This window comes from Castor canadensis, chromosome 5 (assembly GCF_047511655.1).
Source record: "Castor canadensis chromosome 5, mCasCan1.hap1v2, whole genome shotgun sequence".
NCBI lineage: Eukaryota > Metazoa > Chordata > Mammalia > Rodentia > Castoridae > Castor > Castor canadensis.
The window spans coordinates 60,589,533-60,614,772 of NC_133390.1; the positions used below are offsets into that span (position 1 = coordinate 60,589,533).

At 37.8% G+C, this 25,240-nt stretch overlaps 1 protein-coding gene across 18 annotated transcripts in view; it reads left to right on the plus strand.

Moving 5' to 3' along the window:
- Phldb2 (pleckstrin homology like domain family B member 2) overlaps positions 1–25,240 on the plus strand; it is a 218,144-nt gene that overhangs the window by 83,620 nt on the left and 109,284 nt on the right. The window contains exon 2 of one of the 18 annotated variants that reach the window (XM_074073088.1): positions 23,651–23,711. The exons of the other annotated variants lie outside the window; for them this stretch is intronic. The gene's annotated coding sequence lies outside the window, so the exon portion shown is untranslated. The remainder of the gene's footprint in view (positions 1–23,650; positions 23,712–25,240) is intronic. 18 annotated transcript variants of the gene reach the window in all.

Here is a 25,240-nt window from a genome sequence, read left to right on the forward strand (position 1 = left end):
CTATTAGTCCTGAGTACAGTTTTTCCCCCTGTATCATCTCTCCAGTCTCCTTATTTAACCCCATTGTCTAAGAGCTCTAGGGACTGAGTTTATCCCAAATGTGCTAGTTCTTCCATTCTTTAAGACAAGAATCTGATTGGACCACTACTGCCATGTTTTCTCAAGGACACACATTGCCACTGTTGAAAATGGATCCTGCAAAGTTTAAGCTCTTTGTAGTAACACCTTTGATAGCTGGATCCTCCCTAGCACTAGTATGAAATCAACTGTAGGGATCCAAAGTTGAACTCTCCTATGTCATTTTTCATAAGCCTGACACCAGTCTAAACTGGCTGAGCTCTGAGGAAATTCCACCATGAGCTCCAGACTTTGCTGTGTTCACACTACAGATCTTGATCTTTGGTCACAGTACTGAATGGATCCTCTCTTTAATGTTGATTTTATCTCACAGTTGTTGTTGCTTATCCCTTGCAATGTACCTTCTAGTTTTCATGTCCACCTGCCTTAATCAGTTTGAATTATTATAACAAAATACTGAGAACTGGGTGGTTTAAGCAACAGAAACTTATTTCCTCACAGTTCTGGAGGCTGGAATTCCAAGATCAAAGTGCCAGCATGGACAGCATCTGGGGAGAGCTCTCTTCCTGGCAAGAAATGGCTGCCTTTTCACTGTATTCTCAAGTGTTCAAGAGAAACAGAGAAAAAGTAGGGAGCAGAAAGAACAACTTTTTTATAGCTCTCCTTATGAGGGCAACAATCCCCTCATGAAGGTCTCACCTATATAACTTCATCTAAACCTAAGTATCTTCCACAGGTCCCACCTCCAATTGGAGTCTAGGGTTTCTACATAAGAATTTGGGGAGAAGGGAAGACAAAATTCAGTTAATAGCACCATGCTATTTTTCCATGATAAATCTCCCTAACTTGGAAGATGGAGAATTATAACCAGTAGTTGTTTTGCAGGAGAATCCATAAAAAGCCAGGGTAGATAAGCCATCTGAATTCAACGCCACTTCATTTTTTCATCTAAAGTGGAAGACTTATCTGCATCTTTAATGCATGACAGAACCAAAGATATGTTACTATACCAATTGCTTCCCACCTGGGGTACACTTGGTAGGAAAGCTTCATTTTGATTTCTAAGCTTTTCAATTTTCTTTTTAGGAGAACTTATGCAATAGAGAATTTTGAAAAACTGGCTAAAATATCCAAAAACCTAAAGTGGATGTCCTAGAAATATCATTAGTACATTCTCTATGGATATACTATACTTCCTCCAGAAAACAAACCAACTATTTTTCTCAACCCTATGGTTCATCTTTCAAAAGATACCCCATTCTCATACCAAGGTTCATTCTGATTCTCTTTTATCTGTTTACCACAAAGATAAACAAATGTCAATGGAGACTAAGATTCTCAAGATGTGTCTATGTTTATCGAATAAATTATTGAGTTGAAAACCCAGCAAAGCTGGAGAGACCTTCTTTAGCAACCATATCTGGCATGGTATGTAATATGTTGGAGGCTTTCGTGGTCATGAAACTTTGAAGAAAAGTAGAGTCCAAGTAGAAAGTCTAACCAAAAGGAAACTTGGATCAATGTCAAGCCATCCTTGCCCTAGTGGCTTGAGGTTGTTCCTCTTTGTTTTCCTTGAGCTCTCTGGACATAGTCTGACCATATCCTTTGCTTCTAGCTACCACATGTAGAGAATCACAGACTTGCCAGGGGACTTGGTGGTCAGATAGTCTAAACCTTTATTCAAGTCACAAATTCCTCAGTGTTGTAATGATTGACACAGATGGCCTAGAGTACAAATGGATGCCCATATATTTTGTATAAATATTTATAAGATAAAAATCAAGTTTAAAAGTAGTCAAGGAAACATGTTCTATTTTCCAACTTTGATAAAAATACCTTCTTTCTTGAGCCAGAAAACAAGGCTCAAATTTAGAATTTTCACATCTTTTGGATTCTCGGAACTCTTGGAATTATTTAGAACACAGTGATGCAAGGAAAGCTAGTCCTAGCTCACTCTGAACCCCTTCACTTTTCAATTCCAGATACATTTCACACTTGTAATGAATCTCATATGTGTTATACCTCACACTACTCCACACCAATAAATTCAGTCCACTTTAGCTATAAATAGTAGCTCCATGGACATCTCTCAGATGTAAGTAAAGATACCTTTGGGAGAACAGATTTTCACAGGCCCTGCACAAGAAACTTGGGCATGAAATTTCCACATCTAGAATCCTCTATTTATTGTAAAGATGGGGGTGGGGGGTCAAAAGAAGAGTGAATCCAGAACAGTGGGGCTAGAAAGTCATGATCAGAATGAGGCTCTCAAAAGTGTGATTCCCGTGGCAGGAGTCCTTTGGCTCAAGTACAATTGGCTCTTTGTACCTGTAGGGTACACATCCAAGGAGTCAATCAATCACAGATCAAAAATATTGGAAAAAAACTGCATCTATATTGAACACACACACTTTTTTTCTTATCACTATTTCCTAGACAATATAGTATAACAAATATTTATGATCATTTACATTGTATTAAGATTGATTTAAAGTATGCACAAATTATATGCAAATACCAGTCCATTTTATATGAGGGGCTTGAGCATCTGTAGATTTTGGATGCTGACCACATTCTTTTTCCTCCTCTAGCTCTCATATGTGGAATAACAGAGTTAGCAGGGGACTTAGTGGCTAGCTATTCTAAATCTTTATCTGAGTCACAAATTCCTTCACTGGCCTTTTTGTACCAGAACCAGTCCCCTCCCCTTGCCCCCAGATAACAAGAGGCAACTGTGTAAGTGGTACTTTAACTTATCAACATCAAGTGTTGCCAGGATATTAACACCCTTTATAATTAAAAAGCAGCCTATCACTAGAACAAATTCCAGAGTCAGGCAAGATTCTGCCTTTAGTCCTCAGCAGTCAAAATGTGCTTGTTGGGAGAGTACAAGAACAGAGCTTAGTTCCAAAAGCCTCTGAAATTCTCACTCCCTGGAGACCTGAGAGAAAGTCTGCTTTTAGGTCTTACATGGGAATGATTCTGAGTTTTCATTATGAATCTGAGCTTAATTAGATCTGGCTTCAAAAATTCCCTCAAGATAGGGCCCAAAGAACACATGACAATCACCTTGATGGATTTCACATGCTTTTTCTGACCAATCTAGATTTATAGTTCTTCAAAGGTCCAAGAAACTGGGCAAGGGAACCAAGAGACTGGCTCTTTCGTGGTTCTAAGTCCATGTGGTAGAGAATGTGTTAAGACTCTGTATTAACTCATGGTTCTCCAGAAAACAAACAGAACCTATATGATAAGAGAGAGAGAGAGAGAGACAGAGACAGAGAGACAGAGGGACAGAGATTTACTTTCAGGAATTGACTCACCCAGTGATGGAGGCTAACAAATTCAAGATCTGCAAGGTAGGCCAATAGGCTGGAGACAATTGAAAGAACTGACATTGTAGCTGGAGCCCAAGGGCTGGCAGAAGTCCTTCTTTTTCAATGGAAGTCAGTCTTTTTATCTCTTAAGGCCTTCAACTAATTGGATAAGAACTCTCACATCATGGAGGAATCTGCTTTATTCAAACTCCACTTGTTTAAATGTTAACCTCATCTAAAAAAATAACTTTGCAGTAACATCCAGACTAGTGTTTGACCAAATAGCATCTGGGTACAATGGCCTAGACAAGTTTTCACATGAAATTAACCATTATAGGCTATGTGACAGCTAATCTGTTCTTGGGTACAACAGCAGGTAATCCTACTAAAAATCAGACCCCGTTTGCCAAGTGCTATTACATTTTTAAAGTTGTATTTGAATATGTTCATTTTACTACTCTACCTAGGAAAATATCAGTAACCTCAGAGAGGCCCAGCAAGCTGTCAAATGGTCAGAAACTCCAGGTTTTATTTCCATCCTAGGCTGTTGGCAGGCAAAAATGTTCTGTACTGAAAAGATATATAGCCTCCATGGAGTAACGGCTTCACTAGGCATGACCACATTTGCACAGAAAGAGTTTGAATTTCAGTTGTCAGGAAATCCTATATTTGGCAAATTGGGGTGATATGTCAAGCCCCATAAATAAAAGCAAGCCAGGTTACTTATAATTATGCTGATTACCTTTCCAGTTCACTTTCTGACACCAAACCCTTCTTAGGAAAGTTAGGTATTAGTTTCTCACGTGGTGCTTTTCTCTGGCTCTTTGGCTCTTTGCAGCAGAAAAAAAAAATCACCTAACCATATGTATAAATACAAAGTATCTCCATATATATATAATGGGGGAGAAACTTTATATAGGTGTATGTGTTTATGTATATATGTATATGTGTGTGTGCCTGTGTGTGTAAAATCTGAATTCACTAAGGATTCACTAAGGATTCTAAAAATCCAAATAAAATTTGTCACACTTTATAAATTAGAAGTTATAGGAATTATGTCATCTGTTTGATACAAATTAACCAAAGAAATTTATAGTCTGTGAAACAGGAATATTAAATATAATGATAATGGATTAAACACCAACTGTATATGCCACTGTCAGGTACCTTATATAAACATTACTTTTAGTTCTCAATACAAGACAGTGTCATTTACCCCTAAAGATAAAATTAAGACTAAAAAAGTTTAAACTACCTAAAAAATACACACTGAAATAAACCCTAATTTCCATGATTTAAGCAGCTGATTTCCTTGTGAAAAATGGAAGGCAGGCATGGAAGAGGTACCACTCAGACTCCTTTCAGTTCCAGGGGTGTCAAGGAAACTCAGGCACTTTTAGTAGACATACAAAGGAACCTCAATTCCTGGGACTAATAATCATTTTAAGCAGTCTCTAGACCATCTCAAGTTTCTGTAATTTGCTTGCTCCACTTTAAAGGATAGGAATTTATTCCATGGCAGTAAAAAATTCAAAGCAAAAGACAAAAGTTAAGGTATAAGATCTTTCCTGAGACCTCTAGGCAGCATTGACCAGCTGCAGAAGCAGCAGCCTCATGACAGAGAGATTATGCTGTGTTCCTCTCGTTCTTTTCTCTCATTGCTGGTTGAAATTCTGTCTTCGGGCCCAACACCAAAAGCCACCAGAAATTTTGTTTCCTTCATTTATTTATCGTATACTACAAACCAGACATAACTCTATAAATAAAGACATGCAAGACATGTCCTTCCCTTTTAAGAACACTGTTTAGCCCTGGAGAAAAACAAATTTAAATAGTTAACCTTCAGTATCCATGGGGGATGCCTTCATGACCTCCTCAGGAATACTGAAACCTCTTTAAGTGATCCAAATAGCTGTGTGGGTATAGTAGCCTCACCAAGTTGGCATATAAAACTAACCATCATAGATACGTGCAGCTAATTTGTTTGGGAGTACAATAATAGATAATGCTACTGAAACTAAGGGCAATGCTACTAAAAATAAATTGATCTTGCTCAAGTTCCTTATATAAAATGGTAAACAATTTGCATACAATATATGTACACTCCTGTATACTTTAAGTCATCTTTGGATTGCTTGTACTACCAAAGAAAAAGCAAAATCTGCATAAATAATTGTTACACTGTATCATTTAGGGAATAGTGGCAAGAAAAATGTTGGTACTTAGTCAGCACAAATGCAATTTTTTCCCAAATATTTTCATCCACAGTTGTTTGAACTCACAAATGCAGAATCCACAGAATCAGGGGTCCAAATATACACATAATTATAGTATATCTTGTTAAGAAAAATGCTATAGAGTTTTTTAGTACAGAGGAAAAGAAAGGGCCTCTGAATCACTAAGGAATATTTTCCCCTGGGAAGAGCCTCAGAGATGATGTTCCACACAGTCAAAGGAACAGCACTAGTGTTGTGATAGCACATGGGATCACTGGTGATGCTGGGATGCTCAACCAGGGCAACTTCCAGAGTAGCTGCAAGCCAGGAGGCCCCAGGGTCAGGAAAGAAGATAGGAGTGGCAAAGCATTCCAATCACCCCTTTACTTTGGGCCAGAGTTCTTCATTTAAAGAGCTGCAGTTCCAACAATTCCTACTGGACAGAGCTGGGAGGTAGAATAGGTGTTCTAAAATTTGCGCACCATTGGTGCCCTGGACTGGTATGTCTGAGAAAATATTGATTCAGTCATTTTAAACATTTCCAGAGAACATTCCATTTCAACTAACAACTAAAAATTTGTAAATGAAGTTGCACTATATCACTTTGCTTACAGGAAAGGTATTTATCACTGAATTGTAGAATCGTGTCTACAGACAATAAGGGTTTAAGTCATTAACACCCATAACCACTGATCTCAAGAGTCCTCTTAGAGCAGACAGTCACCCTGTGTAGTAGATATCACAGGAATTTCTCTTTCTTAGCCTTTAGATTTCCACTGACCAAATACTTTCCTAAGCTTTCATAAAGTATCAAGGGCCTGTCTGTTTACATCTGCACATAGACAGTTAAATTCAAAGCAAATGTAAACTGGAGATCATATGTGGACATTAGATCAAGGGCAAACACAACAAGGGGATTGGACAATGAGCACATGATAAAAGCTAGAGCACACAAGGGAGGGGTGAGGATAGGTAAGACACCTAAAAAACTAGCTAGCATTTGTTGCCCTTAATGCAGAGAAACTAAAGCAGATACCTTAAAGCAACTGAGGCCAATAGGAAAAGGGGACCAGGAACTAGAGAAAAGGTTAGATTAAAAAGAATTAACCTAGAAGGTAACACCCACGCACAGGAAATCAATGTGAGTCAATGCCCTGTATAGCTATCCTTATCTCAACCAGCAAAACCCCTTGTTCCTTCCTATTATTGCTTATACTCTCTCTACAACAAAATTAGAGATAAGGGCAAAATAGTTTCTGCTGGGTATTGAGGGGGGGAGCGGGAGGGGGTGGAGTGGGTGGTAAGGGAGGGGGTGGGGGCAGGGGGGAGAAATAAACCAAGCCTTGTATGCACATATGAATAATAAAAGAAAAATGAAAAAAAAAATCAGTATACCTTAACACCTTTTGGATCCTTGGAGTCATAATGGTCCCTGCATAATGTAGACTTGCATGCTGACTTCACATACAGTGGAGAAGTATAAAGAAAAGGTATCTTAATTTCTCTGAGACTGGTCACTGTCCCTCACCAGTCCTCTTGCCTCAGGGTGGCAGTGTAGTATATAGATAGTTGTGTATATGCAGGTGGTGGGTGGCAAAGAAGATGAAGATTTGGTTCAGTCCCAAAGTCCTGTTTATCTCTTTATGTGACTTGATCTTGTTATGTAGCAGTTAGCCATGAGTGATGGTAAGGCAGGGTAGATAGATGAGAAGATAGGAAAATTATATTATTTTAGTAAGTATTGAAAGGGCCAGACTTGGACATTAAAACAAGAAAGTAAAAACTTAAACCAGAACAGCTCTTCCCCTCTCACCTCCTTTTAGATGTTAAGCTTCAAAAACTAGTAGCCATAAAAGGCTACCTGCATCTATGTTACTCTGTGGAATGTTAGCAAGTTGCAAGACTCAGATGGGTAGAGACAAAAAGAATGCAAGGCATGTCTAGCAAAGGCAAGTTTTAAAGCACACCTATTGTACCTGTGTTTTAGGTGGGTCTAGATGACATCTCCCTGTTTTAGCACCCATCTCAACCACCCAGATCCATTATCTTAATTATTAGAGGTTACTAGACGTGACCACATGTATTCCTCCAGCTGGGAAAACATAAGAGTAAAGACAAAGGACCAACATTTTGAATCTTTACTTCCACTTCCTGCATAGTGGAAATGTTTCTCTCTTTTTCCTCCATTTATCCCTACCTTTATCCTATTGTACTAAATTTCTTTCTTAATAAAGTTTACTATTATTTTCACTACATTTTCATGTCTTGCCTAAATTATTCTCTTGCCAGACATAAGAATCAAGGTAGATACCAGCACTAGACTTTCCAGTAACAGTCTCATCTTGGGTTACTTACAAAAATGCTCAGTCTTTCAGAGCCCATTCTTTCTCCAATTAATCTCCAAGATGGTAAGTCTTACTGTAGAGACAGGTGCCTTGAGGCAACTGAGGGAGGAATGTTTCTAAGCTCTATACTGTGCTGTCCAGATCTTTGCTGTTCTCTTCCATGAATTGACTTCTGGGCTGCAAACTGGGCTGATGATTTTGTTGGCACTGCTGCTAAAGGAAGGGTGCAGCTGGTGGAATTCATAATTTATAGTCGACTTTTCTCAGCTCATCTAGACCCAGGAATTTCCCCTAGTGACTCAATCCTTCTTCAATCCCACATGAAGCTGTAGAGTCCACCTGGAGTCTGCCTATCCTTCCTATATGGTTTCCAGTCCAGGTGCTTGGTTTTGCAAACCACCCCCCGCCCAGCTCCAAACCTCTTTTCCCTAACTTGGTGCATTTCAGCTAACTTTTCTCCACTCCTCCTTGAGCAAGTAGGAATTTCCAAATCTGTCTATGCCACTGCGAGACAATACTGATTCCATGCTGTCTTCATCTAATCCTCACTGCTTTCACTTTCATGTGATCAACTGTGTTGGGTTGATTGTGTCACTCTCCCCGCCAAAAAAATTTTGGAGTCTTAATCCCCAGTACCTCAGACTGTGACCTTAATTGGAAATAGGGTCACTAGAGATATATTTAGTTAAGATAAAGTCATAAAGGAGTAACATGAACCCTTAATCCAATATGGCAGGTATTCTAGTAAAACAGAGGGAAAGAGACATAAAGAGACAGACACCAAGTGGAGAAGAACATCATGTGTTGATGGAGACGAGGCTGATTCCAAGGAGTGCTGCAAACCTCCAAAAACTAAGAGGATGCAAAAAAGGATTCTATCCTATAGCTTCCATGGGGAGCATGGCCCTGCCAACACCTTGATTTTGAACTTCTAGCCTCCAGAACTGTGAGACAACAGATTTCTTTTATTTGAACCCACACAGTTTGTGGTCCTTTGTTCTGACAGATCTGGGAAACTAATGTACTATCCCAGGATGGAGTTGAGGTCTCCTGGGTCCTGTTGGCATCCCAAGCCAGAAGCAAGACAAACCCTCAGTTCTCCTCTGTCTAGCGCTGGAGCGCATCACACCCACCTCGACCACCTTGTAGCCTCTGGAGGTCTGAGCATGTGGCCAGCAATCTGCTTTGTATACATTTGTCTCCTTTTTCTCCTGGCAATTCAGTGGGACCCAAGGCTGAAGTGTTCCTGTCTTCTATTTCCTATCTGACTCAAACATCTCTTTTCTAAAACTCTGTGACCAAAACTACCTCTTAAGTTAAGGAAAAAACAGAAAAGAAGATGAGGGAAAAAATAGAAAATGTTTTGCTCTCAAAAAAATCTGGGTTTGAGACTCATGCTTTGCTGAAAGTTCAAATATTCTGTTTTGGATGGCAGAAGTTGAACAATTTAGTTAACAACTCTTAATCTTATGTAAATCGAAGGATCATTCTGTGTAGCTATCCACAGTGAGTGAAAAGTTCTGACACCAAAGATACTTGCGAGCCGGGCAATCTGTCACAGGATTGTGGCTCTATGGCTTTCCTACTTCTAGACACTAATAACCATCCTCCCCTCTCCTTGAAAAGTAAAGGCATTTTTGCTGTGCCCTCTGTTCCTCCTCCACTGGCTGTCAGCCCATTTCCAGCTGGCAGTCTGGACCAGAAACCACCTGATAAACTCACTGTCAGCCATGCATGTTGCCCAGAATCAGGGTCAGTACACTGTCTTACGTATACATTTTGATTTGATTCATTTGGTAGCTTCAACTCCAAATCTTAGTATGTGTTAATGTTCACAGTGGTTCTTGTGTTTACAGTATAGCTGTGATCCTCCCAGGGACCCAATAGCCTTCAGCATTCATCGTCCTTTCTTACATCTTCTTTCAACAGAACTGTGAGTTTGGCCAGGCATTGACCCTTTCTAACTCAGCCCATTCTGCTCAATGGTCTGATTGTTAAAAGGTTATCTCACAACTTTTCCCCGTGGCTAGTTCTGGAGCAGGCCCGTAACCCTAATTCAACGACGGGTAAAAAGCGTCTTTGTCTTTGGGAAGCCCTCCAGGAAGGAAGTCTTCTTTATACTAGAAGTGAAAGTGAAAGAATGTGGCCCTGATTGCAGTGGGCAACTTTTATGCAATCACTAGAACTGTCCTGAGAATGGAGCCTAGTTCAACAGATGGGGATCAGAAACAGGTGGATGAATGAATTGAAGCCCCAGTGAGTACGTGATGTCCAGTAATACAAGCCAAATGACTTTCAATATGGTCTAACCTAATTTGATGGGTTTCTAATTAAGTGTGTCCTGCGAATTTTACTAGACATTTAAACATATGTCCAATATGGAAAGGCCATTGATAAATTTAGTCTTTTTAGTTATAGAGTCACAAATAATCCATTACGTACGTAGGTGTCTTCTTGAAGCCATGGTAAAACTGTTCCATCCATGTCTACCAATAGACTCTTAACTTTCTGTGCCGTCTCCTGATGGCCTTATCAGCTAAGAATTTCACATTTAACTTCTGAACTCAAACTCTGACTTTTCTATGATATACTCCAAAGAAATTGAGTTTGGCTTTTAACATTGTCAATATTACATAAGTGAGAAAACAGAAATACTGAGAAAGAAAAGATTGCATAAGTCTGCAAATTTCTACTATCCTTGTAATTGCTATAAACACAAATCAGTATAGAACAATCGAGAAAATACAATGGCTGTGATTTTCCCTCATAAAATAGGTTCAGATTTTTAAATTCTGTCAATATAGCTGTACTTTGGTAATATTTGAAGATTCTTATACTATGGAAAGGAGAGCTCTATAATGAGACTTTAAGATAACTTTTTCAAAATTTTCTCACCTTTTAAACTCTTCTTGCAGGCACATATAGTGTGAAGATCATATAAGTTACACATAGAATGCAGTGAGATAAATGGGTATTCTCCTTTGAAAGGAAACACAAACTATACTTTCTCCTTAAATAACCCCTTCAGTGCTGCATTATTTTACAGGTTTCTTTTCTCATTTTGGGGCTCACTTAAATCATAACCCTATAACAAACCTAGAAAGGAGAAATGAACCAAGCCTTGTATGCACATATGAATAATAAAAGAAAAATGAAAAAAAAAAAAAGAAAAGAAAGGAAAGGAAGCCAGGTGTGGTAGCACACACCTATAACCCCAGCACTTGGGAGGCTGGGGCAGGAAGGTCTTGTGTCAAGGCCAGCCTGGATGCCACAGTAAGACCCTTTTGTGTGTGTGGAGGGGGTGAGGGGGAGAATGAAGGGAGAGAGAGAGAGAAAGAGACAGAGGCAGGGAGAGAGGGAGGGATGGAGAGAGAGGAAGGAAGGAAGGGAGGAAGGAAGGAAAGAAGGAAGGAAGGAAGGATGAAATATAATCAGCTGCTCTGTGGTTAAGAGGCTTATTTTTAGAAAGAATTCTTTGAAATAAAATTTGGGTTATCTTTAATTTCATTCATTTCCTTAGTATGTTTACTATTTATAATAAAAGTATAAAGCTAGCCAGGCACTGGTGCCTCATGCCTATAATCCTAGCTACTCAGGAGGCAGAGATCAGCAGGATTACAGTTCGAAGCCAGCCCAGGCAAATAGTTCACAAGATCCTATCTCAAAAACACCCATCACAAAAAGGGATGGTGGTGTGGCTCAAGGTGAAGGCCCTGAGTTCAAGCCCCAGTACAGAAAAAAAAAACAAAAAACCAAAAAACCTATAAAGCTAAATATTTTGCTGACTTGTCACATAGTCTTTTTTTTTTTCATTTTTCTTTTATTATTCATATGTGCATACAAGGATTGGTTCATTTCTCCCCACTGCCCCCACCCCCTCCCTTACCACCCACTCCACCCCCTCCCTCTCCCCCCCCTCAATACCCAGCAGAAACTATTTTGCCCTTATTTCTAATTTTGTTGTAGAGAGAGTATAAGCAATAATAGGAAGGAACAAGGGTTTTTGCTGGTTGAGATAAGGATAGCTATACAGGGCATTGACTCACATTGATTTCCTGTGCGTGGGTGTTACCTTCTAGGTTAATTCTTTTTGATCTAACCTTTTCTCTAGTACCTGTTCCCCTTTGCCTATTGGCCTCAGTTGCTTTAAGGTATCTGCTTTAGTTTCTCTGCGTTAAGGGCAAAAAATGCTAGCTAGTTTTTTAGGTGTCTTACCTATCCTCATCCCTCCCTTGTGTGCTCTCGCTTTTATCATGTGCTCATAGTCCAATCGCCTTGTGTGTGTAAATGGATGGAATTGGAGAACATCATTCTGAGTGAGGTTAGCCTGGCTCAAAAAACCAAAAATCGTATGTTCTCCCTCATATGTGGACATTAGATCAAGGGCAATCACATAGTCTTTTAAGTAAAGCCTCAAACATATAACAGCCAGGTAAAACTTCAGTATATTTTTTGTGATTATGTAGTTATTCAGAGAATATCCCAGTGTTTCACTGGGGATAAGTGCATGCACACACTCTTCATTAGTGTCTAGAAAGTATAGTTTCCTTTTTCCTTCTGTTGCCTGAGCAGTAATGATTCATGGCAGCTAAATCAAGAATTGGACTCTGCATTTATTTCCTGAAATACAGAGAATTCTAGATAAAAGAAAATATGATACTTGTTGAACAAAGGAAAAATCCTTAGTGCCCCATAGTAATTCCACAGCCTTGCTCCATGCCAACATAGGAATGCAAGAGCTTTGCCATTCCACATTCCTTCTGCAATTCTGCCACGGGAGGTGTGGCCATGTGGTGATGAGTGGGAGTGATTTAGTTTGCTGAATCAGAGTCCTGTGCCAGAGGGCTCTCCTTTCTCAGTCAGGGAGCAGCCTACCTCTGGAAGCAAAGCAGAACTGCATATCTGGAATTTCTAATTATAGGATGGAATCCAGACAGGACTTGATGGGTGGTTTAGCATCATCCTTTGTTATTAATTCCTATACCTGCTACAAGCACAAGTACACTCATTGGCAAAGACAACTTATCATTATGGCACTTTGGAGTTTCTATTCAAAATGGGAAGTTTGTAACATATAAATGTTGAAGCATTTGTAAGGCTAGATAAACAGTTATCTACCTTATCTATGCTAAATGGATGTAAAGCAACATGATGGTGGAGTGGCTCAAATGCCTAGCAAGCATGAGACCCTGAGTTCAAACCCCCATACTAGCACACACACAAAAAAGAAAAAGCAGTATGATCTCTTTAATCTTATTAATATGAGTGGGAAGAAGCTAATTAAACATTTCCAAAGAATAAAAGTAATTCAGTACTTTAAAATTTGATGCTTGGATCTGTATCATATACTTCCTTTGTTTTCTTTCACTAGGGTTATTCATTCTGAAATTAGATTTTAAAGACCTCAATATGAAAGTAGTGGTGTAGATGCTACATTATAAAGCAGATTGAAATAGGTTATTGGTTAGTTATTATTTTCCACACTTTTAAAAGGAATAGTCCATAGAACATAAAAGGTACTTTGTTGAATGTTAACTGAATAATCAAAATTTAAAGATGTATCAGAGGCTGGGAGCATGGCTCAAGTGTGAAGTGCCTGCCTAACAAGTTCAAGGAGGCCTTGAGTTCAAATCCAGGAATATATATATAATCAGAAATCACTTCTTCTACCATTATTTTAATTATATTTGCAGGACAGTTATTTATAGTTAAAATTAAAATTCACTATGTATGAATTCATCTGTTTGATGGCAATATGAAGTTATTTAACTGTTAAAATTTGGCCAAGGAGACACTAAATTTATCATGTATGCACAAACAATACATTTTGTGATTTTAAAGTATATTACAAACTATTTTTATGAGCATATTCTTTTTTTAACTGACAATAAGCCATCCTGTTAGGAGTGAATTTAAAGTTGACCTAAGTGTCCTGTTAAGGCTGTCAAGAGGAATTGTCCAAGAAAGTGCTTTGTAAGGTGGTACGAGCTTCCTCTAAGGCACAGAGTTATCTGAATGGGAGCTGAAGTCAGACAGGCTTGAGTTTAAGTCACAGGTGTTTTGCTTGCTGCCTGTATAAAAATTTACCCCTTAAGCTTTAGTTTTCTCATACATAAAGTAGAAAAGGATATTACCTAATGGTGGTTCGTAGATATATATAGCAACCATTATCTCCTATCTTTTCTTCATCGTCATCATCATCGTTACCATCAGAGGTGGTACTTTTTCTCTTACTTTTTATTTTATTAAGTATAAAAATTAAAAGGAGAAAAACAGAAAGGCAAAGCAAAAATAAGCAGAGGTGTTGCTAAACCATATTCTTACTATCTCTTACCCCAAACAGTCCGCAAACTGATATCTTTAGTTTGCCCTCCTCAAATTGATCCTCCAGCCTACCAAAGTGATAGAAACTTGGCCATATTATTTCTCTAATCCCTTAAACAGTTACCTGTTACTTATCTGGTAAAGTCCAGGCCCCTAACATGGCTTTTAGGAGGCTTCCCAAACCTGAGTCTCTGCCTGCCAGTTCAGCCTCAGCTCTGATTGTACCTGGCTAATCCCTGGCCAACCTACTTGGTTATGACACACATAAGAAAAGACCAAAAAAAAAAGAAGGAGCAGGTTGCCTCTGCTTCTTTCTGAAAAGTATCAAATGATCAGATGCAAAATATATAGATATGTAGAGTGCATGGAGCCCAGTACTCTCTCTAGACTTGAGGAAACAAAAAAATAGAATCCCTTTTCCAAACGAGCTTAAATGCAGTGAAGAGATAGACAGGAAAGTCTGGCAGAAGTTGATGAAAATGCCATCATGTTATCTCAATTACTAAGAAGTGACAAAGGAGGGCATGACTTAGATGCTTGACAACAGAGGACTTCCTAAAGGTGCATTTCACCTGCCACAAGACCACTCTTCATGAAGGGCTGTGCCTGGAAAACAGCTCAACTGTAGTTGAGTTTGGCTGCCTACCAGCTATGAAGAACCAGTTTATTTCCCAATACATCAGTGAAAGAATCTCCTCTTCTCCTCAGAGCCAGAGTGAATCAAGTGGGGGAGAGAGGCCAAGAAGGTTTCATTAACTAATTTCCACAGACTTGTAAACATGGAGCCAGGAGACCTGCCCTTTCCTCACCCCCAACATCCTCTCATGCTCTGATTGACTTAGGTGTGGGTGATATTAACCATAAGTAACAGGAACACTGGATCACAAAGATACTTCCATATCATATATCTTTCAATGGGTCATCCTTTGATTTCCCCTTTCTAATTCCCCCTGTTAGGTTGATCTATGAGCACAGATCTAACAAGGTATTTAGGGAAACTTCCTACAGCAATTTAAAAATTGTTTGGGCTTCTAAACCACTCTATCTTCTCCCCTTTTAGTCCAGCCAATTAAACCTAGACAGGATTTACTGAGTCCCTGCCAAGTGCCAACCACTGGAGAGTTCGGAAAGGAAAACTTCATAGTAATTCTCTGGCAACTCCAACCAAAGCAGTATCCTTTTTCTCTCAAATGGAGAAAAGGAAACATGGTCACTTGTGAAATCAAAAGGAGTATAGATAAATATTTATGATGTTTTCCCTAATTTCTAAATGTTTTTCTGACTAGTTAAGTGACTCCTCACCCAGAGTTTAAGACATTTGCCTTCTTTTGTCATCAGCATTAATTAGAGCCAAGATACCAATGATAAAAGGTCACCAAAACCCAAGGGAGGGCCATTTGCTTCCCTCATCTCTCAGATGTTACACCATCTCACTAAAGCCTGTGATAGATAAAGAGAGGAACTTGGGAAAGGGTTTGGATTGTTCAAATCACCATGCTGAAAAAACAACTCAAGCTAGCAGATAGATCATTCATCTCCCTGAAGGAATCATAGTTAATCTTCTCCACTCCCCTGGATTCCTGGATTGTGAATCTTCCTTTTTACTTTGTTAAAAAAAAAAATCTTGATATCTGATATTCTAAGAATTCTATTTTTTTTAATTTAATGAAGTTCTGTTCATATCATTTATTCTGAACTAAAAATATTTTTATTATTTTTACTTGATATTATCTTATATCATCTCATCTCCAAACTGACAGAACTATTCAAAAGAAACAGGGATTAGATATAATTCAAATGTCTAAATGATTCCAACTTTAGCTTTTTAGCTACACTGTTAGGAAAAATTTTGTAATTTTGTTTCCTCTCACCCCCAACCACACTAAACGATGCGTGCAACACTACTAATATTTGGAATAGAGTTCCACATTGCTCCTGATTGCCATAAACACATTTCTTTCCCTTCCTTTCACTCCCAGGCTCTGTTAGATTAACAGAAAAAGTGTGATGTAATTTCTAAAGGAACTTCCCATTTTCACCTTGCAGTTGCTTAGCTGTGTAGACTAAAGCTGGTATTTCTGCTTGGAAGAGACTGGCAAGTTAAGGTGATCTAAAATTCTTTATCACATATGCAAGATTTTTCTGTTAAATTATGAGATATCATATAGATTGATGACAGTGATTCTTCAAAAAGGAATATATGTGGCTTCATGGGTGCTTCTAAACGTCATGAATTAGGAAAATGGCGAGAAGAGGCCAACCCAGCCTGTTGTTAGCATAAAGGGCTGTGGGATATTAGGAAACTAGTCTAGGATGCATTGTTTTATAGACTTGGGGGGGAAGAGAGAAAGAGAGAGAGAGAAGAAAAAGAAGAAGGGGGAGGAGGAAGAAAAGGAGGAGAAGGAGGAGGAGGAGAAGGAAGAGAAGAAGAAGAAGAAGAGAAGGAAGAGGAGGAAATGCATCATGACACGATTTTTTAAAAATTCCTATATTTACTAAGTATCTACAAGAAGGACAAATTAAAGGAAATTGTAGATAGTAGAATCATAAATATTGCAAAAACTTGTGTCAAACATTTTACCTATGCACTTTTAACATTTCAAAGGAATTACTTATACTTACCATATAATATATATTAAATATTGAGTGGAATTTTCAAAAGACTTTCATGTATTTAAAAATCCATTATTGTTCTTTGGAGCCAATACTCATTTAATAAAAAAAACTCAAGTGTTTCTTTTTCCCCCAAACATTTTAAAGTCATGAAGGTAGAATGAGTCTTCTCAGGATCACATTTCTAGAGTCAGTAAGTTGGAAGGGTTTCTTTTGCAAATATCATTTTACAAGCATCAATTTAAATCCATCTGGAGAAGCAATCAGCAGTACCGTAATAAAACCCTGACTATAACGTACCATTGTAATGCCCCATGTGGACACATTTTTATAATATGCTAATACCATATTTAATCTATCCCAATACACAGTGTTGCTTAGGGCCACATTTGAATAAATACTGATTGTTCCATACAAGCATAGACAGGCAGAGACATCTATCTTTATTCATCTGTCTAGATGGATAGACAGATGGTATAGATGACATGAAAATGCATATAGAAGTAGAATAGATATGTCCTAGGTTAAAAGTATAGGTATAAATTTCAAGGTGGGGAAAGATAAGTCCATAAAGACTAGTTTCACAAGTAGGATGTTGTACTAACTCTCATGTGAGGTTTGCAGACAAGAATAGATCAGGTAATACCCTATAGGATGAATGAGGCTGTATTAGAGAGACACATTCCTTCTAATCCTGGGACCAGGCACTAACTCAGAAGTCTGACTTTGACCTTCCTGCAAGTTCACTACACATCTACTCCTTCTCTCGTCTGAATCCTACCAGAACCATAACTTAGAAAGCCTGCCCAGGCACACCCTTGGCTGCTGCAACAATTACCACAGCTCTAACCACAGAATTTGCTTTGGCTCAGCCTCACTTCATACTGATTGCACATTAATCTACTTTGAATCATCTTTCCCAAAATCCAACAATCCTTTAAGACATTCGTGTTTGTTTGCAATGTTATGAAAGTTGCAAATTCAATATGTTCTTGTTTGTTAATTAAAAAAACAACAAAAGGTAAAATTATACAAATTAGTCAGAGTATTTTAAGGCCACTCTACCCCCCGGCCCTTCCATTTTCAGTCACAGAGGAAAGCAGTATTCATTTTAGTGTCTTTCCTTTAATGACCCTTGGGCTTTTTTTTGCCTCTTACAAAAATCAGATGTCATTACATACATTGTTTTACAACTTGTTCTTTTCACTTAAACCTTATCATTCAGATAAGCTTATAGAAATTTACCTGATTCTTATATTATTCCATTGTATGAACACATAGTAGTTTATTTTACCATTACCTTATTTCAATCTTCAGCATTGTTTTAGAACAAACAAGGCTGCAGAATATATATTTGCACGTATAACTTTAAGTACTTTTGCTATCTCTTTTTTGGTGGGACTGGGATTTGAACTCAGGACTTCACACTTGCAAAGCAGGTGCTCTACCACTTAAGCAACACCTCCAGTCCATTTTGCCCTAATAATTTTTGGAAATGAAATCTCTCAAGCTCTTTGCCTGTGCTGAGAGATCTGGTCACAGCCTCCCAAATAGCTACGATTACAGGTACCAGGCTTGCTATCATTTTTTTATGAGATGAAATTTTATAGCTGAGATGACTGGATCAATCATAAGTTATCCTTTTAGACAATTTTTGATAAATGCTGCTTTCCCATGTTCTAACCTTCCCATTTACAGATTCCAAACCAGTCAATCAAAACCTATTAAATTTTCCTCTGTAGTATCATCCTTCCATTTAGTCCTGACCTGACATCTTCCTGGCTACATCTTTTTTGGTGTTATTTAGTCCCTAACATGCTTAGACACTGACTTAAGCTTCCTTGCTGGTTTTCATGTATCTAGTGTGTCATACCCATTACTGCCATAGTAATCCTCTCAAAACTTACCTTATACATATCGCATACTTGTAACCTTTCAGGAATCCCTAATGCCTAAAAAATGGACCTTAACTAAGCACTCAACATTACAATTAAACTGAAATCCATCTAAATTTCTCCTCACTTCTTTTATTTGAAAGTTTGATAGAAAATGAGGAGAGAAGCAGAGGGGGTGGGGGTACACTACCACAAACCACACAACCTTGGGCTGTGTCACATGGCTTAAACATTTTAATCCCTACTTCAGTTTCTGAAAAGGAGGAGGGGAAAACTGATGGACTGGGGAAGCAACTTACTTTCATTTCTATCACACTACATTTCAGTTCAATCCAACAAACACCTATTTGACACATACCACATGGAAAGCACTTTATTCTGTGCCATCAAGGAATAAAAATTGTGAAAAAAAGATACATAACTGATATTTAAGAATAGCACCTGCCTCCCTAGCAAAAGCTCTTTCCAGGCAGCAGGTATTTGCAACATGTATACTTGCTCCAGATAATAGATGGCTAAAATAAAAGTAAACACCTGCTCCAGTTATCGATTGCTGTGTAACAGACAAAAACTCAGCATTAAAACAATAATGGAAGGGGTGAATTCAAGTATGATATGTTTGATTTATTGTAAGAACTTTTGTAATTCCACAATGTACCCCCAGCACAACAAGAAAAAATAAAACAATGACAGCTGCTCATTTATCTGCAATTTAGGTAAGTATCATAGCAAATAGCTTGTCTTCACTACTCTAGGTGTCAACTGGGGTCTTTCAGTGGCAGGACTGGAAATCACCTGAAGTCTTGCTCGCTTCTTGTCTAAAGATTAGTGCTGGCTGTCAGCTGGATCCTTATTAGGAGCTGTCATCAGGAACACCTTCGTGTAGTGACTCCATGTAATATTTATCCTCCCCACAGCTTGGGTTCTAAAGGGACATATCGGTAAAGGGCCAGGCAGAAGCTATTATAGACCTGCCCAGATCCAAGGGGAGAAATGCAAACCCCACCTCATGATAGAGCGTTGACCATGTCACATGATGTGCAGAGCATGGGATCATCATAAGAATGCAATCTGCCATAGCACCGATAGACCAGTGACCTAGCTAAAAAGATAATTTGTTACAATCAAATTTGCAAAGGAATGTATTTCAAGAACAATTAGACAAGTAAATCACTGTTGAAGATGAATCTGGAAGCACATAATGAAGAAAGGAGAAAGGGCATGATGAAACATGTTCACTGAAGTAAGGAGGTAAACAGAAGTTAGAAGATCAAAGTCCTGCTCACCTTTAAATCCCCAGCACAACAGAATGTCAAACATGTGGTAAGTGCTCATATTTGTCATGTGAAGAAACGCACAAACCTAAGTTTGAGGCAGAAAGATGATATTCTACTGGAAATATGTTGAATTTCAGGTTCTGGTTACAGTTCCTCATTGAGCTGTCTAACAAGCAGGTAGTGATATGGCCTCCTAGCTCAGAAGACAAAGCAAGAGTTAAGGACAAGGCTTAGATCCATGGACAAGGGAAGTTTTGCAGCAGAAGAGATTACCAAGAACACATGAGGAAAAGCGGCCATGGTTAGTGCTATAGGCTCTGAGTCTGAACGCCTGAATTTAATATCTCTGATAACTGCTTCTTCAACTACTGTGTATTTTCCTAGGTTTACTTACTTAATCTCTCTGCACCTCAGTAGACTCTTATGTCTTTGTTATAATAAAACCTACCTCACAGGACTGTGTATTAAATGGCAAAGTGCCTGCTGAGAGCTTAGAATACAGGCTGCAGAAAATAAACAACCAATTCATAGTATGTATCATAGCTGCTATCAGTTTTTTTAACCTGAAATTTAGGAATGAACAGAGGAAAAGCCAGAGAATGATATTAGGAGTGAAGGTGTTAAGCAACCTTGTGTAATAGTCCTTGTGGACCACTGTAGTTGCGTTTATTTCTGAGCTGCCTAACATCAAATAATTGTGGACCTGTGTTTTCTGTATCAGTCTTTCACAAAGCCTGTGCTCTTTGGTATGCTATAGTAGTATGTCTTGTGTTAAAAATAAAGTATGTGCTACATTCAAATAAATTTGAGAAATGCTGGATTAAGTGAAATTAGGTATTTCCTTGCAGTCTGTATTTTACTGAAGGTCCATATTAATATGTGTCATGACTTCTTAAGAAAGGGATGTAAAGTGCTTCATTTTCCAATACTCTTCATTTTAGGGATCAATCTGAAAAACTGATACTCTGTGGAACACAACTTCTCAATGCTAATGCAAGTCAGTGTTAAACTCACTACAAGAGAATCTCTTGGGGAAACCATAAAGATACAGATTGCTGGGCCCAAATTGCCGATTCTAATTTAGAAAGTTCAGAATGCAGCTAAGGAATTCATATTTTTAAAAAGTTCTCTGGTATTGCCTTGCTGTCAGGAAACCCAAGAGAATTAGACTCCTTGTATTATCTCTTTCTTTCTTTCTTTGCTATCTTTCTTTTTCTTTCTTTCCTTCTTTCCAATTTGTTCTGAGGAAAATGGCTTCCATAGGAAAGGTAGCAAAAACAATACTACTAATAATGGGGGGGAGTGGTATTCTGCTACTAAGATGACTGCAAAATAGAATGTCACCATTTATAAGTGCTTCCATTGAGTGAGCTTCAAAAACACTAAAAGAAATCTAGAACTTTCCATAAAAAGACAAACAGGAATTCTCAGTGTAATAGATTTACAATGGCTCTGGAAAGCCGTTGGGCTAAAAATAAAAAATAAGGAGTATCCAATTATGTATCTAAGTAGATTATGCAGAAAACAAACGTAAAGAGGACAAAGATTCATCAAAGAAGCCAGCATGACATTAAAAACAAATGAACAAACTTCAGAGGGTCAATGAAGATGAAAACTACTTGATTACCATAAAGATTGAATCAAGGTAAAGTAGTTGTAGGGTTTGTATTTAAAGAAATCTGAAAAACAACCACATGGAATAATATGGCAGATTTCTAAGAGTTTCCATCAGAATCTTTAGGCAGAGTCAAGCTAAAATTTTACTAACTTATACAGAACTCATGTCAACACAAGGGGGACAGTGTACTCTATGTCTGCCTGTTTAACATTTACTCTGAGAACCGAATCCTTCACCAAGATTTACTTGGAAACCCATCAGACCTGAAAATACACTGACTTAACTAAATCTAACTTAAAGTGATTATTTTTTCTTAGAACCATTTTGGAAACATGACAATTTTTATTTCTTATGAACATTCTATCTAGGAAGGATTCAGAAGAGATTAAATGGTTTAATATATTCCCATCTTTACAGTAGACTTCAAAACTTCTATGGTAAAAGTAAGATAAAAACATGACATCACTTCCAGGTTTCTTGACACACTCAAGTAATTATTCATTTTATATGTCTGGAAGGATGAGTTTTGTTTGTGGTAGTTTTCTTTGTGTTTTCCCTCACTGCTGGTTCACGGGGTGGGAGTGAGGATAACTAAGTCTATGAAAGGCCATCTGTGCTGTGCTCTTCCAAACTGAAGAAAAACTAAGGAGGTAGGACAACGTAATATAACACATGTTCCTAGATCCCTCAAAGGAGAGTATTGGGATAATTAAACTTGAATGGAGTTTGTGAATTCAATACTATTGTCAATGATAATTACCCAATTTGGATTCCTGTATTATAGTTGGAGAATGGCTTTGTTTGAAGGATTGCACAATAGAGTATTCAGTGGACATGGGCACTATGTACATAACTCACTTCCAGAAAAAGTGTTCTTTTTGGCTATTCTTGCAGTTTTTCTGGTTTATCATTGATTTTTCTCAGGTTCTCTAGATCAACATTTGTATCATCTGATAACAGTTTTATTTCTTCTTTTCCATTGCTTATGCTTGCTATCTTTTTAAGTTGTTTTGGCTGATACTTCTAGATAGTAGTAGAGATTGTACACATCCTTGCCTCATTCTTAATTTTAGAGAAAATATCTCTAATATTTCCCCACAATGTTGGCTGCAGGAACAAGGTATTATGTTTTGGAAACTTGTATCAATTCCTATTTTCTTCAGTATTTTTTAAAATCAGAAACAGACAATTTTGTCAAAAGTTTGCTTTGTTTGCATCTAGGGATAGTTATATGATTACTCTCCTTGCATGGAGAGTAATTCCACATTAGTATGTGGAATTTTTATTAACACATTCCCTCATATTGAATCATCCTTGCATTCCAGAAATAAATCTTATCTGGTCATGGTATATTTTCATACACATCTGAATCATTTTCCTCCATATTATTTTAAGGAAAAGGGAAATAGAATAATATAGAGGTAGAAAGATGTGACTTAAGAGTCACATAATATTTAGGGACATTGCCGACCCCTTTACTGAGTGACCATAGAAAAGATATTCCTCTTCTTCTACCCTCGATTGTCTCACCTGCATGTCGGAGAACCTACTACAAATGGGTGTATGAGAATTAACTGGTATGACATCTATAAAGACAATGTCTGACACAAAATAAACCAACATAAATATTGGAATAGTTTCCTATAAGTAACCACTTTTCTTTCATTCCTTCTGTCATTATAATTAATGCCTCTTGAGGTAATATTCGAATTACCTCAAGAAGCACTCAGTGTCTCAAGTTTAGCAATGTCCAGCATTTTGTTATGATGACCAGGCTAAGGAGAAGAGTTTAGTGAGTCAGGTTTGCATTTTTCTTCTCTTTTATAGTTACCACATTCGAGACTATAGGTTTGAATTCAGTCATCTCTTGGCTGTCAGATGGGACAGGAGAGGGAACTGTGAAAGGAATGGAAAACAAATATAAAATTTCTTGAGTATACTAATTTAGTTATATTTGTGGTTATTAGATGAAGAAAGCTGGGAGTTGGGTCAAGATCACAAAACCTGAAAGAACTATCCTGGGAGAAGGTGGGTCAGAGTCTTATCTCCATATGAGATTTGAGACAAGTTTTTATTCTTTTCTTCTCACACTTAATCTTTTCAAATATAGGATGAAGAGATATGTTTTTCCTTGTTTGAGCTCTTAGTTACTTTATCAGTTAATGTTCTGAACATTAGGAAATCACTCTATATAGGGCAGTGGTCTAGGATTTCCAAATATGGAGAAGATAGGAAAAGACTCATTTATTGATAAATTTCTTCTCCTTCTTTTTTTTTTGCAATACTGGGGTTTGGATGAAGAGGCCTCACAAGTGCTAGGAAGGTGCTCTACTACTTGAGCTACTATCTTATCCATAGGTTTCTTTTTTTTAAGGTAAGGGCTTTCATTTTTGTCTGAGGTCAGCCTCAGATAGTGATCCTCCTATTTTTTGTAAATGGCACAGTATACCCCCACCCAGCACAACAGTAAAGAAAGAACATTTAAACAAATTTTGATTATTTTTGAGATAATGTACATCACTGGTAATGTGATTCTGACATCTCCAATTAGTCTTCCTCAGCTTGTAGCTCCCCATTTGTAAAATGAAAATAGTAATACTTACAGCAATTGTGATAATGAAGTAAGAAAATATTTGGCATAGTATGTACACAACAAATGGGGTTCTTATATGGCAATAGGATCTTGCTATATCTGGGAGTGCCCCAAGTTTGAAGAGAATACTGGACACATGAAAGCTGTAGGAAACCTGAAAAAGCTGAAGGTCTTCAGTGAACTCCTGAGAGCAGGGTGTTGGCTTCATTCTTGGGGATTTTTATAAAAGTTAAAATATATAAATAACAACAAAGTACCTCAGAGAGTGGCTGGCAAATAATAATCATAGGATGAAAAATAGAAAATAAGAAGCAACAAACCCAAGCAAATGTGACTAGCCCAAGAAACTGGTGCTTTTTTTACTCTAAGTATTGCCTATTACAGAAGTTTACCTTTATCCAAGTGTTCAATTTCCATGACCCTACAGTCAATCATGATCTGAAACTATTAAATGGAAAATTCCAGAAATAAGCAGTTCTTATGTTTTAAATTATATGCCATTCTGATTCATAAGATTAAATCTCATGCCACCCTCCTCCATCCTGCCTGGCACATGAATCATCACTTTGTTCAGCATCTCCACAGTGTATATGCTACCCACCCATTAACACTTGGTCATCATCTCAGATATCAGATTGACTATTGTTGTATTGCAATGCTTATGGTCAAGTAACCCTTATTTTACTCAGTAATACCCCCTGCCCAAAGCAAAAGTACTGATGCTGGCAATTCAGATATATCAAAGAGAAACAATAAAGCGCCTCCTTTAAGTAAAAATGTAGAAGTTCTTGACTTAAGAAGTATAGAAAAGCATATGCTGAGAATGTTAAGATCTACAAGAAGCTATTTTGGGAGCGCAAGAGAAAAAAATCACATTCATAGAACTTTTATTATAGTATATTGTCACAATTGTTCTATCTAATTATTGGTTATTGTTAGTATCTTACTTGCCTGATTTATAAAT